This window comes from Triticum dicoccoides, chromosome 3A (genome assembly GCF_002162155.2).
Source record: "Triticum dicoccoides isolate Atlit2015 ecotype Zavitan chromosome 3A, WEW_v2.0, whole genome shotgun sequence".
Taxonomy (NCBI): Eukaryota; Viridiplantae; Streptophyta; class Magnoliopsida; order Poales; family Poaceae; genus Triticum; species Triticum dicoccoides.
Window position 1 is genome coordinate 431,356,249 of NC_041384.1, and position 10,705 is coordinate 431,366,953.

Sequence of the window (10,705 nt, forward strand, 5' to 3'; positions counted from 1 at the left end):
CCAGGAGCACCCTCCACCCTCGTGGGGCCCCTGTTGCTCCACCGTCGTACTTCTTCCTCCTATATATACCTACGTACCCCAAACGATCAGAACAGGAGCCTGATACGTCTCCGTCATATCTACTTTTCCAAACACTTTTGCCCTTGTTTTGGACTCTAACTTGCATGATTTGAATGGAACTAACCCGGACTGACGTTGTTTTCAGCAGAATTGCCATGTTGTTATTTATGTGCAGAAACAAAAGTTCTCGAAATGACCTGAAACTTCACGGAACTTCTATTTGGAAGTAATAAAAAATCCTTGCAAAAGATGAAGACCAGGGGGCCCACCACCTGTCCACGAGGGTGGGGGTGCGCGCCTGCCCCCCTAGGGCGCGCCCCCTACCTCGTGGGCCCCCTGGAGTTCCTCCGACCTCAACTCCAACTCTATATATTTGGTTTAGGGGAGAAAGAAATAAAGGAGAAGGATTCATCGCGTTTTACGATACGGAGCCGCCGCCAAGCCCTAAAACCTCTCGGGAGGGCTGATCTGGAGTCCATTCGGGGCTCCGGAGAGGGGAATCCGTCGCCATCGTCATCATCAACCATCCTCCATCACCAATTTCATGATGCTCACCGCCGTGCGTGAGTAATTCCATCGTAGGCTTGCTGGGCGGTGATGGGTTGGATGAGATTTATCATGTAATTGAGTTAGTTTTGTTAGGGTTTGATCCCTAGTATCCACTATGTTCTGAGATTGATGTTGCTATGACTTTGCTATGCTTAATGCTTGTCACTAGGGCCCGAGTGCCATGATTTCAGATCTGAACCTATTATGTTTTCATCAATATATGAGAGTTCTTGATCCTATCTTGCAAGTCTATAGTCACCTATTATGTGTTATGATCCGTTAACCTCGAAGTGACAATAATCGGGATACTTACCGGTGATGACCGTAGTTTGAGGAGTTCATGTATTCACTATGTGTTAATGCTTTGTTCCGGTTCTCTATTAAAGGGAGGCCTTAATATCCATTAGTTTCCGTAAGTACCCCGCTGCCACGGGAGGGTAGGACAAAAGATGCCATGCAAGTTCTTTTCCATAAGCACGTATGACTATATTTGAAATACATGCCTACATTAAATTGATGAATTGGAGCTAGTTCTGTGTCACCCTAGGTTATGACTGTTACATGATGAACCACATCCGGCATAATTCTCTATCACCGATCCATTGCCTACGAGCTTTCCATATATTGTTCTTCGCTTATTTACTTTTCTGTTGCTATTGCTATCATCACTACAAAATACCAAAAACATTACTTGTGCTATCATTACCTTTTGCTACCGTTACCACTACTATCATATTACTTTGCTACTAAAAACTTTGCTGCAGATATTAAGTTTCCAGGTGTGGTTGAATTGACAACTCAGCTGCTAATACTTGAGAATATTATTTGGCTCCCCTTGTGTTGAATCAATAAATTTGGGTTGAATACTCTACCCTCGAAAACTGTTGCGATCCCCTATACTTGTGGGTTATTAGAGCCAAAACCCTAATTCCACCGCCGTAACTTTCTGTATCCACGAGATCCCATCTTGGGGCCTGTTCTGGAGCTCCGCGGGAGGGGGCATCGATCACGGAGGGCTTCTACATCAACACCATAGCCTCTCCGATGAAGTGTGAGTAGTCTACCTCAGACCTTCGGGTCCATAGTTATTAGCTAGATGGCTTCTTCTCTCTTTTTGGATCTCAATACAAAGTTCTCCCCTTCTCTTGTGGAGATCTATTCGGTGTAATCTTCTTTTGCGGTGTGTTTGTTGAGACCGATGAATTGTGGGTTTATGATCAAGTTTATCTATGAACAATATTTGAATCTTCTCTGAATTCTTTTATGTATGATTGGTTATCTTTGCAAGTCTCTTCGAATTATCAATTTGGTTTGGCCTACTAGATTGATCTTTCTTGCAATGGGAGAAGTGCTTAGCTTTGGGTTCAATCTTGTGGTGTCCTTTCCCAGTGACAGTAGGGGCAGCAAGGCACGTATTGTATTGTTTCCATCGAGGATAACAAGATGGGGTTTTCATCATATTGCATGAGTTTATCCCTCTACATCATGTCATATTGCTTAAGGCGTTACTCTATTCTTATGAACTTAATTGTCTAGATGCATGCTGGATAGCGGTCGATGAGTAATAGTAGTAGATGCAGGCAGGAGTCAGTCTACTTGTCTTGGACGTGATGCCTATATACATGATCATACCTAGATATTCTCATAACTATGCTCAATTCTGCCAATTGCTCAACAGTAATTTGTTCACCCACCGTAAAATACTTATGCTCTTGAGAGAAGCCACTAGTGAAACCTATGGCCCCCGGGTCTATCTTCATCATATTAATCTTCCAACACTTAGTTATTTTCCTTTGCCTTTTATTTTACTTTGCATCTTTATCATAAAAATACCAAAAATATTATCTTATCATATCTATCAGATCTCACTCTCGTAAGTAACCGTGTAGGGATTGACAACCCCTTATCGCGTTGGTTGCGAGGATTTATTTGTTTTGTGCAGGTGCGAGGGACTCGCGCGTAGCCTCCTACTGGATTGATACCTTGGTTCTCAAAAACTGAGGGAAATACTTACGCCACTTTGCTGCACCACCCTTTCCTCTTCAAGGGAAAACCAACGCAGTGCTCAAGAGGTAGCAGCAAGGAGAGATCGAGCTCAACTATGTCAACACTCATGATAACCTTGTAGATATCTTCACGAAGCCTTTGGATGAAGCTAGATTTCACGAGTTAAGGCATGAGCTTAATATCATTGATTCGCGCAATGTTGCTTGAACCCTTGCACATCCCACCATACTCAACTTGCTATCTTGTTTAGGCGTAGGCATGTACAAATAGGGGGAGTGTTGTTCTCTCAATGAACTCTCCCTCCCCCCATTATGCCTAAATTAATCATCTCTTTCACATAAGCCATTTTTGATGGTATTTGTGCTTCAAAGACAAGTGTGGTCATGGGCCCAACGATAATTCTTCGCGGTGCCATACCAATTGACTCAAACATAGGTGGCTCCGGCCACCGCCTCCTTTGGTGAGGTTGTGCTTCGAGTTTTGTCCTTGTTGTCTTTGTCCTCATTTGTTTTCTTTGGCTCTAGGTGTTGTGGTCTCCAAGTGTGGTTTTTCCTTCTTGTTGTTCTTTTAGTCTCTTGGAGATCCTCACACCTTTTGTCTTCCATTCCCGTGCCCTTTCCCTAGCCTTCCTCTTCCCTTGAGAACCCTCTACTCCAATTGCACACACTTGATCTTGGCTTTGATAATGGTGACCAGGCGGTACAACCAGTGTTACGGGCGGTTCTACCGCTGGTACACTCGGGTTGTCCCGCCCCAGGAGGACTCCCAACAGTGTTTGAGCGGTTCCACCGCTCAATCACTAGGGTGACCTTCTGGCCAGTACTACCGGTTGGTTACAGGCGGTACTACTGCTGCCGACTTGGCGACGGAAGTACCGCCCGCAACCACTGGCTCATACCAGGTAGCAGTACAACCGCTGTATTGAGTGGTACAACCGCCGCCGATCTTTGGGCCTATATATACCAGTCAGGGCTGGAGGGGATTTCTTTTTCCCCTCTTCCCAGCCCTTCCCATCTTGTGCCCTAGCCACCGGTCGCCATTGCCTCTGCCCCAGAGTGCTTCTCGTGCTTCGGATTCGTGGGGTCTCCGTGGATCCTCTCCAAGGAGGCCTCCTCCTTTCCGATTTCTTCCCATGGATGCCAGTAATGCCCCATGTCCTCCGTTCTTCGTTCTAGGGTTTGTTCCCTACTTCTAGGGCATTACTTGACATTCCGCATTTATTGTTTAAACTATTGGGTGGAAGAGATCTATTTTTGCCTCCTGCTCAGATTGCACTTCCTAGAGATTAGAATATGGCTAGTGTGATTCATATTTCGTGGTTAGATCTATTTCTTACTGGTAGTACCACTGTTCAGCAGTTCTACCAGCTCTACGGGCGGTACAACCGCTGGAGCGGTACTACCGGTAGGAGAACCGGTACAACCGGGATATCTGCACCACGTAGCCCTGTTCTGCTTTCTATGTTTGTGCAATCCATCCATTCCTCTGTTTGTGTGTGCAATCCTCTCATCTTTGCTGGGTTTCTTGTGTTCTCCTCGTGCTTGTGTACAGGTGGCTCTAGTTCTCGCTCTGCTCCTCGCAAGACCAAGAAGCGGGCTAGGAGATGCCCGCGTCCGGCTGAGTCTGATGAAGAAGTGGTGATTCCCACCAAGCCCACTCGCCGTGAGAAGTCTGCCGCTGCCAAACAATGTGTGGTCATGCCCTTGCACCGTTGGAAAGCCAAGGATTGGGAAGCCTTTCGCTCAAAGAATCCTTATGAGGTTCCTATTTGCACCTCGTTGGACCACCGTTCAGTTCCAGAATGAGATGCAAGTACGGATTGTTCATGAACTCTTTGAGCACAACAAGAACAGGTATGCCAAGCAGTGGACCATCGATCTTGACCATTGGAGGAGCAACTTGGAGTATTTTGGTGAGGCTTTGGCTCTCTTTGAGGAGTTTGATTTGGTCAAGCTCATGTCATTAACTGTGACTTTGATGTTCAGCTTATCCATCACTTCTATGCCACTATTCATTTTGGAGAAGATGACACTCGCACTCTCACGTTCATGTGCCATGATGAGCTCTTTCAAGTGCCCTGGAGGGCTTTCTGTAATGCTATTGGGTATGACGATACCGGTCTGGAAGGAAGGGGTGGCATTCGTCCTCATGACCATCCTGAGTCCATGCCTAAGGAGAGGCTTGCCCCACTGTACATTCGGGGCCGTGGTATCATGGGAGAATCTAAGGATTTGGTGAAGGTCTGTGACATCATGCATCGTGTGTTTTGCAACGTGCTTCTACCCAAGGTGGGAAATCAAGATGAAATCCATGGCTATCTTGTTGACTTGATGGTTGCAATGAATACCAAGGTGGGCTCTAGGGAAACGTTTGATGTGTCCAACTGGCTGTGGCATGAGATGTACAACATGGTCATCTACAGGAAGGTCCCCATTTATGCTCCGTTTGTCATGTGCTTTCTGAACTCGGTTTGGGAGGTTCGCCGTCCTGGAGAGGCTCTCACTTCTCCCGATAATCTCACTGTTCATGAGGTCAAGCTACTCAAGAAGAAGAAACACGCCGAGCCTCACTTCCCGGCTAATGCTCCTGAGGATGTCTATGCCACCTCGGACGATGAGGACTTTGAGATGGAGCCAGGGGCCAAGCCCTCTTGGGTGGCCAAGCTCACAGCCAAGGTGAAGAAGACTTTCTGCCTCCAGACTGACATTCAGAAGAGGTTGTATGAGGCCCATGTCAATGAGAAGCATGCACAGTGTCGTCAAATTGCAATGATGAAGCACCTCAACATGCCTGTCCAGAGTGGTTCTGAGAAGAGCATCACACCGGAGGAGCGCTGGATCTCTGCTCACAGCACGTGGCCTGATGATGAGGTCCCTCGCCAGCCTTCCACCTCCTTTGCTGCAACTGATGATATCTTGGAGGAATCCGATCACGACGATGATGACGAGTCTACTGATGATGAGGATTCAGATGCTACCGAGGAGTCAAAGGAGGACGATTGAGCTTTTGGGGTGCTAGCTTCGCTCTTTTCCTTTTTGGTGTCTTGATGCCAAAGGGGGAGAGAGGTTTATAGGTCTCGGGATTTGCATGGGTCTTTGCCTTGCTTGGGTTTGTGTTTTCCTTTCGTTCGTGGTGTTGAACTTTGGCTTGTGAACCTTGTTGCTTATCTCACCTTGCATGGTGTAAGACATGTGCTTATCTAGCTATCTATCTCTATTTTCGGTGATATTGTTATTTATTCCATTATTATCTTTACCTTCATATTATGTGCTTATTGTTTATCCTCGCATTCCCTCTTGTCGAGTAGGAGTGGTGAGTCTATAAAATCTAGGGGGAGTCTCGCCCTTGATGGGTGACAAAATTGGGGCACACATCTAGGGGGAGTCCCTACTTTTGCAACATAGGCGGTGTTGCGGAAATATTTCTTTTCGTCTTTACATTTTGCAACATAGATGATGTTGCCGGGGGACTTTTGCAACATAGGCGGTGCTGTGGGATATTTTTTTCGTCTTTACTGTTTGCAACATAGATGATGTTGCGGGAGGACTTTTACATGAATGATGTTGCAAATATTTTTCACCGAAAATGATGACATCGTATGCGGTGTCAATCAAGAAATTTATGCAACAAAGATGATGTTGTCGGAGGTCTTCTACAACAAGGTTCTTGTTGCGAGAAGTGTAAAATGCATCCCCAACTAGAGCGACGATGAAGGGTGAGACGGGAGGCTGGGGAGGCACAGCTGGGCCGATGGTGGCTAGAGCGGTGCTCGGGCGTGCACACTCGAGTGGCGGCCATGGCTGCAAGCAGGCATAAAGAGGCGGGGAAGGAGATGCAATGCTCGTGATGTTTCTAGAGAAGGGGCACGTGCTGCTTCTCGGACCACGAGGACACGTGTCTGCTGATGGAGAAGATCGATGCAATAGTAGCATCCACCGGCTGATGGGAATAGTCTCCCTTTAAAAACCCGCTTCAAAAAATTGACAATGGTAAAAAAAGCATTGAGTATTTCTTTTATCCCGTTTTTGACGTGGAAAACTGCCCATGTTCCGATTTTAGTTGGTGGTGCTGGGAAATGGTCGTTAACGGCCAGTCGGGACCGGCTCGGTCGAAACATTTCCCTTTAGGGAAACAGCCGTCACTGCCCGCTCACTCTCTCACATCTCTAACGCGGATTGAAGCTCCTCGCTCCCATGGTGGCGGCGGGACCCAGATGCGGTGGCGCAAGATCCAACAACGACGACATGGTGGGCAGCGGCGGAGCTTAGTGCGTTGTTGGGTGTGCCGTGCCCCCCCCCCCAAGATTGGCACATGCAGGCTTAAATAATTTAGAGAGAGTATAGATTATGAAGTTTTGTGTGTTTGCCCCCCCCCCAAAGATCTTGGTCAAGCTCCGCCATTGATGGTGGGTGGGGGCACATCATCCAACATGAGCGGTGGCTTTGGGAGGGGCACATCATCCCACGGCGAGGGGAAAGATTGCATTGGAAGTAGCATGTTCCATTCATTGTCGCCACTGTCGGCGGTCGCCCGTAGGGTGTTTGAAAGCCCCACTGGAATAGTAGATGGATAGTGAGCATTCTTTCCCTCTATCGGTGGGGTGGGGTACATTGTTGTTACCTCACCTGGGAGGGGTAGAGGGAAGGGGGAGAACCCGACGACTCTGTGGTCGAAATCTCCTGTCGTGGCGGCAATAAAGCGGGTGTTGTGTCGGTAACGAGGCTACATGTCTCATCCTTGATAAACGGGAATGCATGCTTGATCTTTTGGTTAAAAAAGGGTTTTTATTAAGATTTTGTGGTTGGTTGGCGGCTCTTTGGCGCACTTCTACTTCTTGGGGAGTACTCAATGGTGTCCCTGGTGACCCTATTCAGCATGGTAGGGGCCTTCAATAGGGTGACCCAGTATCACCGTTGTTGTTCGTCCTTGCTATTGACTCGCTTCAACAGATTTTGGACATGGCAACGAAACGTGGAGATCTTCCCAGATTGTTACATGGGTGCGTACCTTCGCACCTCCTTGTATGTCAATGATGCGGTCATTTTCTTGGCACCTCTAAAGGAAGACATTGACATGCTTGTGAGCATCCTCCAGAGCTTTGGTGACGCAATTAGCCTAGTTACGAATGTGCAAAGGAGCTTGGTGGCCCCGATTAGATGTTCGAACATTGATCTAGATGACATTCTTGATGCTTTCCCGGCAGTGCGCACCTAACTTCCTATTCAGTACCTTGACCTCCTCCTCTCGATGCATAGGTTGAGAGGTGGACTTCCAATGCCTTCTTGACAAGATCGCCTGGAAGATCATGTGTGGTATGGACAAATACATTATGATAGCAGGGAGAAGCACTTGGTTTCGTTTGTTTATTGTATCACAAACCATTACCGTCTCGGGTCTCTCATGGTGCCCAAAGGAACATTGAACTCGATTACTAAGCTTCATCGGCCTCCTTATGGGGCGGTGTAGATCGAGTGTGTAAGGGCATTTCCCTACTTTGTGTTTTGGATGATGATGAGTACCCTTTGTTGGTCTAATCTTGTGCTAAGTGCTTCAGGTTCTCGGTGGTTAGGCTTTCATCAGATAGCTATTCTCTCTGGAAGGAAAAGATCGAAGATAGAGTTTTTCTTCGCTGTCGGCGTTCTGGGAACGGGGGTCCCCAGACTTGCCTGCTTGCGACCCACGGCGTGGCTGAGCCAGCAGGCCGTACGACCCATCTTCACCAACAAAGCGCCCAAGACCCTCGCGAGGGGCCAAGCCTCGCGAGGCGGACAGCGCAAGACCTCCTTTGGAGTGGCCTGGCTAGGCAGGCTCACGAGGAGCAGAGATATCAAGGCGAGGCGAACCTCACGAGGTTCTCGTGACGTGAGCCGTGATGATCGACACCAGGCGGGCGCCAGGCGGGCGCCAGCGCGCACAGCGTCCTTGTTTTCTCTTTGGTGCAAAGGGGGCAAGCACATCCGCGGAGTACCAAGGCCTCAGGCAAAGGTTGCCATTTCGGTGCAACAAGACCAAGACCGAGGACTGCAAGACGGAGGTCATCGTGGAGCCCAGAACAACGTCACCACCAGAACTTTGTGCACTCGAAGACTACTTTTGTCAGGATAGCTTGTACTAGTTGTCCCCCTTCAAATTAGCCCGCCATTGTTGGCTCCCTTCCCGCTCGATATTTGGGAAGAGGACCAGGGCCACTATAAATAGGACTAGCCACCACCGTGAAAAGGGAGGGAGAAAAAGGGAGCGAGAGGACTGATCGGAGCTTGAGAGAGACCACCTCACACACAAGCTAACCAAGCACAAGAACGCCTTAACCTCAGGAGGCCGTTCTGCCCTTGTATTGTTCATCATTAGCCCAAGAGGCAATCCACCACCACCACACTGGAGTAGGGTATTACACCACAATGGTGGCCCGAACCAGTATAAACCCTGTGTCCTTCTGTGTTGTGAGTTTGTCGAGTTCGTCCGCAAGATCCTAGCGAGCTAGAGCGTAGATCAGTTGAAGGGAAAGACTTCGCGCACACCCCAGTGTTCGAACCTTAAGGGTTTGTCGGGACCCCAACCCCAACATTTGGCGCGCCAGGTAGGGGTGTGCTGGAGCTTTTCTCCATCAACCAATGCCCCGTACCGCCGCACCGCGCTCCCATGACAGGTACCTCGCCACCGACCTCCTCGGCCAGCGCCAGCAGCAGGGGGTCTGGGTACTGAGCCCTGGCCCCTGCTCTCCGGCGGGTGCAGTGGCCGGTCAAGTTCAGGCCGGAGATGCCGCCGCGTTACGACGGCGCGGCAGACTCGACGCTCTTCCTGCTAGCGTATGAGGAGGCCGTCCTCGAAGCCAGAGGTGACGACAAGATCATGGCAACCTTGTGCCCCCTAGCCCTCGCCGGCGAACCACGCGCCTGGCTGCTCGGCCTCCCGGGATCCACGGTGACGTCCTGGGGGGAACTCCGCGACCTCTTCACTGCGCGCTACGCGGCATCGGCACACCACGCAGTCGCGACACTGCTGGGCTACTCCCAAGCACCTCCTTCAGATCGCCACGTCAAGCCTTTCTTCCGCCGGATTGGGGCCACCTGCAAGCGCCCGGGGGCTCCGCCGGGTTGGGCCGCGCCGAAAGCCGACCTCACCTTCGACTCGAAAGACCACCCAGGCTCCACCGCCGGCTCAGGGATGCTTCCGATGCTCTGCACGCCCACCATCAGCAACGTGGCTGTCACCAAGACCCTCATCGACGGCGGCTCTGGTCTCAACCTGCTCTCCGTGGAAGCTTTCAGCCTTCTTCATGTGCCGCTCGAACGGCTCGGCCTCAGCAAGCCCTTCACATGGGTGGGCGGTGGAGCTGCTCACCCCTTGGGGCAGATCCGCCTCCCCGTCACATTTGGCACGCGGGATAACTATCGCACCGAGCTGGTGGACTTCGACATCACCCGCATCGGTCTCCCGTACAATGCCATCCTCGGGTACCCGGCCCTCACTTAGTTCATGGCTGCAACTCACATTGCCTACAACCTCATGAAGATGACAGGGAGCAAGGGCGTCCTCACCATCCAAGGGGACGCTAAGGAGGCCGTGATGGCGCTCAGGCTCACCTTCAAGACCGCGGCAGCAGTGCAGCCAGCCGGCGCCGGTGCGCCGGGGGCCAAGGAGGCTGCGCCCACCAAGAAAAAGCAACTGTTCACCCAAAGACAAGGCAGAGACCAAGCAGGTGCCGGTCAATGAGGATGGGTCTTCAGGAGCCACCTTCACCATAGGAACCGGCCTTAACCCGGGGCAAGAAGAAGCTTTGGTGAGGTTCTTGCGCGCGAACAAGGAGATATTCGCATGGGAGCCCGATCAACTGGTAGGGGTCCCGAGAGAGGTAATCCAGCATCATCTAAATGTGTGCCCCAACGTACGCCTCGTGAAGCAGTGAGCAAGATAGCAGTCCACTAAGAAGCAGGCCTTCATCGTCCAAGAGACGCGCAAGCTGGAGGCGGCAGGTACAATCCGGGAAGTTCGATACCCCGAATGGCTGGCGAACCCCGTTGTAGTGCCGAAGAAAGGCAGGAAGGAACGGATGTGCGTCGACTTCACCATCCAAAACAAAGCCTGCCCC